Consider the following 8,450-nt stretch of genomic DNA (forward strand, 5'->3'; position numbering starts at 1 on the left):
GCCCTATCATGGGAGGCTCATAGGGGTCGACGAATATCGCCACTGGTTGTGTCGTGATGGGGAGTTCCATGGCTATCCTATGATATCTCTCGGTGCACTTCCAAAACACAAGGCCTAAAATCACCATGAATATGATTATGCCGATGAGGTCAATAGCTGTACTTTCCCAAACAGATAAAATGAACTCTCTATGAATCAATTCCTCCAACATCATCTCTCTCGTTAAAGTCTTGATGAAAACCAAAACCCTTCTTGATTTTATTTTTTATAAAGGTTTTGGATGTTTGGCTTTGGCAAGATCATTAAAACTCTTGTTCTTTTAGAAGCTGAACTGGGTCTGTTATATAACTGGAAGAGTTTAATACAAACTTTAAGTAGTTTGAACTAAAACGAAGAAACCCTCTCTTATCAGGTTTCCTACGTGTAAAAGGAATGCTTGAGTAGGTCCCACCTTTGAGTGATTTGAACCGTTCATCCTATAAGACTTTGATTTGGATCTCCTATGTGGCAATCATCCAAAATTAGTATCTAATCCCCTATATATCGGAGGGCTGGATCATCCTTATAGATTGGAGGTTTAGAATGAACGGTTTGTATAATCCTAGGAAGTGGCCCCCACCGTTCTTTTTAAAATTTCTTGGACTTTCACGCGCGCACCCTTATAGAGCCATAGAGGGAGGTAACTTCCAAAATTTGAGAGAGAGAGAGAGAGAGAGAGATTGATTTGGGCAATAAAATAGTAGTAACTCTATATCAAAAAAAAAGGGAAGTGATATATCCGCCCCTTTTGATCACTAGGAACACCCCTTGTTAGTGTTTGTGGCAATCAGGGGCATTGAATTCTTCCGACATAAGTACAACAGCCCCTCTTTAGTCACTGATGCACTGACAGGGGTGTTCCTAGTGATCAGAAGGGGCGGATATATCATTTCCCAAAAAAAAGCCCTTATACCAAAAAAAAAGAAGCCCCTTTTCAGGTCTCTGACAGAAGCAAAACATGACGTGTAAAATGGTGGGCCACACCCTATGCAAGGGCTTCGGTGTAGATTGTGGGACCCACTTCATGAAAACATGAGGAAAAATGGGGGGCCCCAACCGATGCATGGGTTTGAGTGGAGTTGGTGGGACATGGTATTGAATCTTTTTCTATTTCCCATTAGTCGAACGATGCTTTCCCCAAGTCAGAGTCTTAACTAAAAGCCGTTTTTATAAAGTTTTTTCTGTTGGAAGCACCTACATTCCACTCTCTCTCAAAAAACTTTGAGAAAGGGAGCTTAAGTTATGTCTTCGCTTTATCAGCTATTATTGTTAATGGGTATGATTTGAAGTGCAAAGACTGTGACTGGTAGACATTTTGAAATTTATGGAGAATCATCCAGAGTTGTAGCGAGGCAATAAGTTTTTTGGGGCTTATTGTAAGAATGTAGTTGAAATACCTCAAATACTCCCTAAAAACGAAAATTCGTCCCCCTCTTTAAGTGAGGGCTTTTTTTTTTGTCTTATAGTTAGATTATTATTTAGGGCTAGAAAGCCTATAAATATGGCTTTGTGATTTTTATGGAGTTTTATTAAACCCTAAACGTTCTATTCAACCCAAAGAGAGGATTTTCATGTCGGAGAAGAAGAGAATCAAGATTGGAGAAACGCGAATCGTGGTAAGATCTATGCTCCAAAGATGATTGTTATGTGTTAAAAGAACCCTAAAATGAGGATTTGTGTAATTAGAGATGTGATTTGGTGTTTTATTTCGTTAAAGATGAACCCTATGTTCGGTCTCGGATTCCTGGGGATTGTCTCAATTTTTAATCCCCAACGAACCCAAGATCAATATATTTTGACCATTAGAATTGCAATTTTGTGATTTTGAGCTAGACCTTTTATCTTCTTTCCGATCATTGTCCCACGAATTCCCGAAAATAAAGTTAGGTTTGGTGGTTCCTCTCGTTTTGCAGAGTCTAATGAATCCATCCACTCTTGAATCGGAGAAGAATTGATCGGGTTATGATTCCTCAAAATTATGTAGAACTCGGGTAACCAAAATCTTGCGGCCTTGGAGAAAAACCCAGCCTTGCGATTTCGGACCTAGAATAGAGGGGTTTGGACACAAATGAAAATTCGTGTGGGTAGTGGTATTTTTCTCCTGAAATTTTAAAGAATCCCAATTTAGAGACACCAAAGCAAGGCAAGTTTCCTAGTTGAACCCAATTAGAGTTTCTTGTTCTAAGAAATTAGGACTCTAATTGATAGGGGTGCAACTCGGGACGGGTTGGGTTGGGTTGAGGGCAACCCTAACCCAACCCGAGCCTTGGGTTGAGGATGGTCAACCCTAACCCAACCTGCCTCCAAATCAGACCGGGTTGAGTCGGGTTGGGTTTGGGTTGAGTCGGGTTGGGATCGGGTTCATCTACAGCCAAACATAAAAATACAAGAAAGAAAAACATAATCCTGAGAAAATAATGATAAAATTAGAGGACGGAGGTCGGGTTCTGGTTGTGTGGACCCCGATCCGAGAGAGAGGTGGGGGACGAGCCCCCCAGCGGCCTCTTTGGATCATCCACGTGAATGGAGAGCTCTACCAAGGAACTCTCGAAACGGATGCCACCCTTATAGCATAGCACGAGTGGCGATATAAAAGAGATACCTTTCGATTCGGGAACATGTTCGGATTCGAAACGTACCTAAACAAGCTCAGAGTCGCCATCCACGGTATACGGCCATTGATCCTTTAAACAAAAATATGCTCTGTATACCATGGATAACCAGAAATATATATGGGTTCGTGCCTGATTACGAATGGAGAAGGTCTGAGAGCACCCCCAATTCGTCCAAGTGCAAGCACTTGGTCTCTTATGCCATTTATTATTAAATTCGAAGAGTTTCGGGCGAAAATCATATGAAATAGGAACAATTCTCAGGAATCGTCTACTTAAGCATGCATTTCCTGAGGATAAAGAAATAAGTATACACAAAATGAAATGAAAAAATGTGTCACCTAAGCAAAGCTAGGTTATGAGTGACATGCCTAATGGGTGACTAAGTTCTGATGTACAAACACATGCAAGCTATAGCTAAAGGTATAGGCTCAGTACGAGAAAGTAAGAAAACACATCAAAACATATAATAACAACATAATAAATCCTAAGACTCTAAAACATTAGCCCGAGTCATCGGATGGTCTGATATTCATCCAAAGAAGCCTACGTATCCCCGCCTCCACGAGAATCAAGGCAACGTAGTTCTTCGCGCCTATTCTAAGTTAAGATGCCTAAGACACCTAGACCTCTATCCTGGACTCGATCTAAAAGACCGGACCAATTATTAAAGTTTATTGTACGATTATTTAAATTCCAGTGAATTGTGGATTTTAGGACACCCTATATGCCCTAACTAAATGCAGATTAGCCCTAGGCTAATGCAGGTAGTTCCTACAATCTTATGTATAACTAGGCTGTACGTCCTAAGGAAAACAATAGGATCACTAACGTATCCAAGGACTAGTCATCAGTCGGTGATGTGAATCACCAACTGACCGGACGGAGGCGCTCCTATAACTCTAGGACAAACCCCTAACTCTAAAACAAGCACACAACAAACAAACAATCAAACACCCTATCAAAAAGAAACTCCTAACTCTAGAGGAAGATCTTTTGAAAACAAGGTTTTAAAGGTTTTTGAAGAAGGTTTAAAACATTATTTACAAAAAGTTTGGCTGGACTTGGGATATGGATCCCAAGCTGCACTACGTACCTCGTGAAAGAGGATCAAGCCAACGTAGTTCGGATCGAACTCTCTACTACCAAACACTTACAGCAAATCAACTATTTTTTATGTTTTAAGTTTTTAATGTTTTTGAGATTTTTAATGATTTCGATGTTTATGAATTTTAAAATTTCTGATGTTTTTGGATTTTAAAGCTTTTCCAATGCTCTGGACCTTTAAATGCTTTCAATCTTAAAGGGAACACGCAAGCACAACCACAAACTAGGGCAAAGCCCTAAATCCAAAGGGAAAAACCCCGACCAAGCAACTAACGCCTCAAAGAGACGATCCACAACAAGTAACTGGTGTCCCAATAACAATGAAAATGATCTAAGATCCCTAGCAGGTAAAAGCATCTCAAATGATAAACTCCCATCTAACAGACGAACCAAAAGGCTACGGGGCAAACTCCTAACATATAGGATAACCAACTCTAAATGGGAAGCCAATGAGTCCAAGACTCTCTCTATTGCTCTATAAGGGAGGGCAAATGAGTCAAACACTCGCTCTAAAAATGAGGGCTCTAACATGAGGCTAGGTAAGCCTTCTAAAGGGAAAACTCTCTAAATGAAACAAGGCTTGTCTCCATATAGGAGCTCTGTAAATGAGGCAAGGCATACCTCCTAAGGGTAAACTCTCTACCAAACTAAAATAGACTCCCAAAGGGGTAGGCTCTAAACAACAAGGCTTGCCTCCAAGAGAGAAACACCTTAATGAGACTAAGCATGTCTCGTAGAAGGGGACTCATGGAACTTGGAAGGTCTAGACATGATTTGGAAGCGATCCTAGAAGTTTAGATGTCTAAGTTGACATATAGCATGGATTCCACTCATTTAGGATAAAAAAAAAACATTGAAAGCACTCTGCACAACATGCAATTTTCGCAAATAAGGCTCTAAAATATAAAGTAAATCATGAAAATTGATCAATATATGATTTGCGAATTGCTAGCATGCTCATCATATCCCAATACAAGCATTAGAATCAATATAGGCTCAAAACAATCTAAAAAAAAAGAAAAGGTGAAATTTCCACCCAACATGTAATTTTCACAAAAAATGGTCAAAAATGCCAAACAAATCATGGGAATGATTCAATATATGATTTGTAACTTGCTACCAAGCTCAAAACATCCCAAACAATCATTAAAATTGAATAGAGCTCATATTGTCCATGATTTTCAAGAAATAGCACAATTATGACATATAGTGTGAAAAATGCAACTTTGCACTGACTTTTGGACCTCTCAAACATCAAAACCATCAAAAACTCTACTAATCAAAATTGTAGATCTCAGCATAAGAAACATTCTCTCAGTTGACCACTTTGTTTGGATCTGGCCAGAAGTGGGCGAAAAATAGCCTATTCCGATCAATCGCAATTAAAAGACATATTAGTGTTTTAACTGAAAGTTCGGGCTCAGTTTTGACACTTAAAACATAGTTTCTGGAAAAATTCACTCAGAGACAAAGTATTAGAAAATCTTGTGAAGAACATTTTTGCCTTCTACGGCTTCAGACGAAACAGACCTGAAATAGCTTAAAAATGGTCAACAAGCTGCTATTACAGAAATGACAGCTTTTTCAGAAAAACTGAAGCTTGCAAGTCGTTTTTGACATATTAAAAAGTATTTATGGAAACATTTGCTCAATACGACAGTTTTAGGAGATATTATAACGAACACTTTTCCAGTTGACAGTTTCGAACAATTCCGATCAGAAGCCGCACAAAAATTATTCGACACGATAATTTCTAAAAAAACTTGAACAAAAATAACATTGTGGACTGAAAACTTTAAACGGGCATAACTCTCTCATCTTTTGGCCAAATTTGGGCCGCCATATGTCGAACTGACCGGCTCGACGAGATCTACAAGATTGAGAAGTTTTTTTTTTTTTTTGTGATTTTAAGTTTTAGAAATCCGAAAATAGAAAAACAAAGGGCTGGACAGCAAGCATGTACAGTTTTTTTTTTTTTTTTTTTTTTTCGAATTCAACAAGTACTTCTAAATTAATACCCCAAAAATCAAATGCTCAAATGGTTAGCACAGGTATAAGAAGTTCACAGACCTGAAACTGAAATAGAGCAGAGAGGGAAATCGAAATCCACCAGAGGAGCTTCCTTAAAGACTTTGAAAGATCTTCCAAAAACCGACATTCTCTTCGAAAAGATGCAAGGCATTTGGTTTTTCGCCATTAAAATGCATCGTTTTATGAGCTTTTTCTTTTCTTTTCTTCTCCTTCTTCTCTTTCTTTTTTTTTACCCCCAAATCTGAATCTCCCAACGCCAATGAAGCTCCGACCTCATCCTTTTCTCGAGTTAGCAGTGCACTGCAATTCCTTAGAGACCTCATCATCGTCCACGAATTTTGCACTTCCAATACTTGCAGTCATTCGAGAAACCTGATCATGACAAGAGTGGACTTCTTCAAGGTTGTGATTGCTAGTGCTTATTGACACATTCGTTAGCCTATGAGGCGCATCAACAGACACAGAACTGCTGGCTGCCAACTCGGTTTCATTATGGTCGCCACGAGAGTTGTCCAATACATTATCCAAGTCCTCTGCTCGACTGGATGCTGCTGATTGCTTAACCCTGATCTTAACAACATGAACTCTCCGCTCGTGGCCGTTAGAAACAGTATCAGCTTCCTTGGAAGCTTCTGCAATGGCCAAACCATCGGGTGAGATGATGATAGGTGTATCCTTGGCTTCTGGTGTACCGGTGAGAGCTTCTTGGGGCTTAGATATCCTTAGCTTCAGATGAGCAGATTTAATCTTCTCATCGGTGGACGGTTCAGCATCCACCACAGGTTGTATTTGAACTCTTGGAACACCATAAAGTGTTGGAGGCCTCCCTTATTTGACACATGTGCATCACATGCACAGCCAACTTCACCTCGTAAAGATGGCTCTTCATCTAAGAATTTCATGAATAATGACAAGGCTGAATCAATGCCTTTGAAGTAGAACTCAAGATCAAGCAGTGCTCTACTTGCTTCAATTCTAACTTGCCATGGTGCCGTCTCAAAATTACGGAAAGGTTTAATAAGACAGAATACGCGATCAAGTGGCACCAAGGCTGTAAGCTTAAGTGTAATCTGCGTAAGTGAGCGAATGTAGCTGATTGTCAAGACTCCATTGTAACTGGGCATCATCCATCCAAAAGTTCATAAATCTGAACGAAATTGTTACGAATAGCATCTTCATCAAATGCCCCACCAAAATAAGATTTGAACAGTGCAACCGCCTCGACAACGAACTTCAATACACAAGCAACATTAACATTGCTGCTGACAACAATCACAATGTACACATTGCTGATTCTCATGTAAAGGAAAGAGCAACTCCTGCTGGACAATTAGATCGTCGAATTCTGAAGTGGAGCTGTATTCCTCGTTGTAATTGACAAAAAACGAATGTTTTCCCTCTCTGCTCCCAATTTTTTATAGGATTCTTCATGCTCTTCGTCTTCGAAACTCAAAAGAGTAAAATCGTCTGAATACTTTTTTTCAGTTTCTGAAGGCGAAACAGAGTTAAAACACGAGCTCAATCTAGAGAGCTGCTGTGAGTATTGAAGAAACATAGAAAATCAAGTAGACGGATTTGAATTTTCAGCAAATCTTTCAGAAAAATCATCGGATGATGATTCGTTGAAAATCGACGGAGTGTAGTCTGAAAACTCTTGTTCTGAATGTTTGTGCGAAATCTCTGCCTCGAGCTCTAAAAGTGTCATTTCCGGGAAAATCGAGTGATCTGAATCTTCTTCCTTCATTTTCTCTAAGCAAGCGAGATCTGAATAGAGATCGTTTGTTTGTTTCTTTCTTTTTTTGCTGTTGATTCTGCTACATCCGACTCTGTTTTTGTTCCTTTTACAGAGAAATTTCCCTCAGATTGACAGAGATTTCTAGCATTTGCTCCAGAAATGGAGTCGATGCAAGAAATTTCAGAAAATCCGATTCTAGAAATAACTTTTTGTTCAAAATCCGGTGCCTGTTTGGCGACTTTCCTTGATCTGGAACTCAGATTTGAATTTCTCTTTTAGTAAACTCACCGATTTTGCAGAAAGCAGAGGAAAAAGGTGAAGATAATGAAGCTAATGGTAAAAATCGTCACAACAGAGCTGGATCTAACTGGAAAGCTCGAATTTTCTGACGATTCTTCCAAAGAAGACAATCGGATCCACTTTCTCTCTCTAAAACCCTCTCTTTTCTCACTCCTTCTCTCTCTAGAATTTTAAAAGAAAACCCTAAAAAATGAAAAGATCCTTAAAATGAAGGCCTTGATGTCTATTTATAGAGAATTTGGCTAATTTTCAACCCCTACAAGTTTACAAGACAACCCCCCTTTTATGTACATTTTAACCTGGTTTTAAATGAGTTGGGTGGCCCATGGAAAAGAGTTAAATGAAAATCAAGAGAAGAAATTCGAGCTCTATTAGCTGCCCCAAGACACCTTCCTGCAACAAATTACCCTTGTTTTATTCCCAACAGGTCACCTCCTGGTCAGGATAATGCACACCCCTTCTGCGACACTATCTTACACTACGCTCACGAACTAAACTCGTTCGCTAGGCAAACTGCGACGGATTTAAACGAAATTTTAAAGAGACCTTCCTAGGATCTTAAACTACCCTAGGGTAAGATTTGGGACTTTAGTTTACCTAATTAATTGGGTTTTGATTAAACGCAC

Source organism: Tasmannia lanceolata, unplaced genomic scaffold, assembly GCF_043159265.1.
Source record: "Tasmannia lanceolata isolate RefF3 unplaced genomic scaffold, GAP_Taslan_0.1 ptg000013l, whole genome shotgun sequence".
Lineage (NCBI taxonomy): Eukaryota > Viridiplantae > Streptophyta > Magnoliopsida > Canellales > Winteraceae > Tasmannia > Tasmannia lanceolata.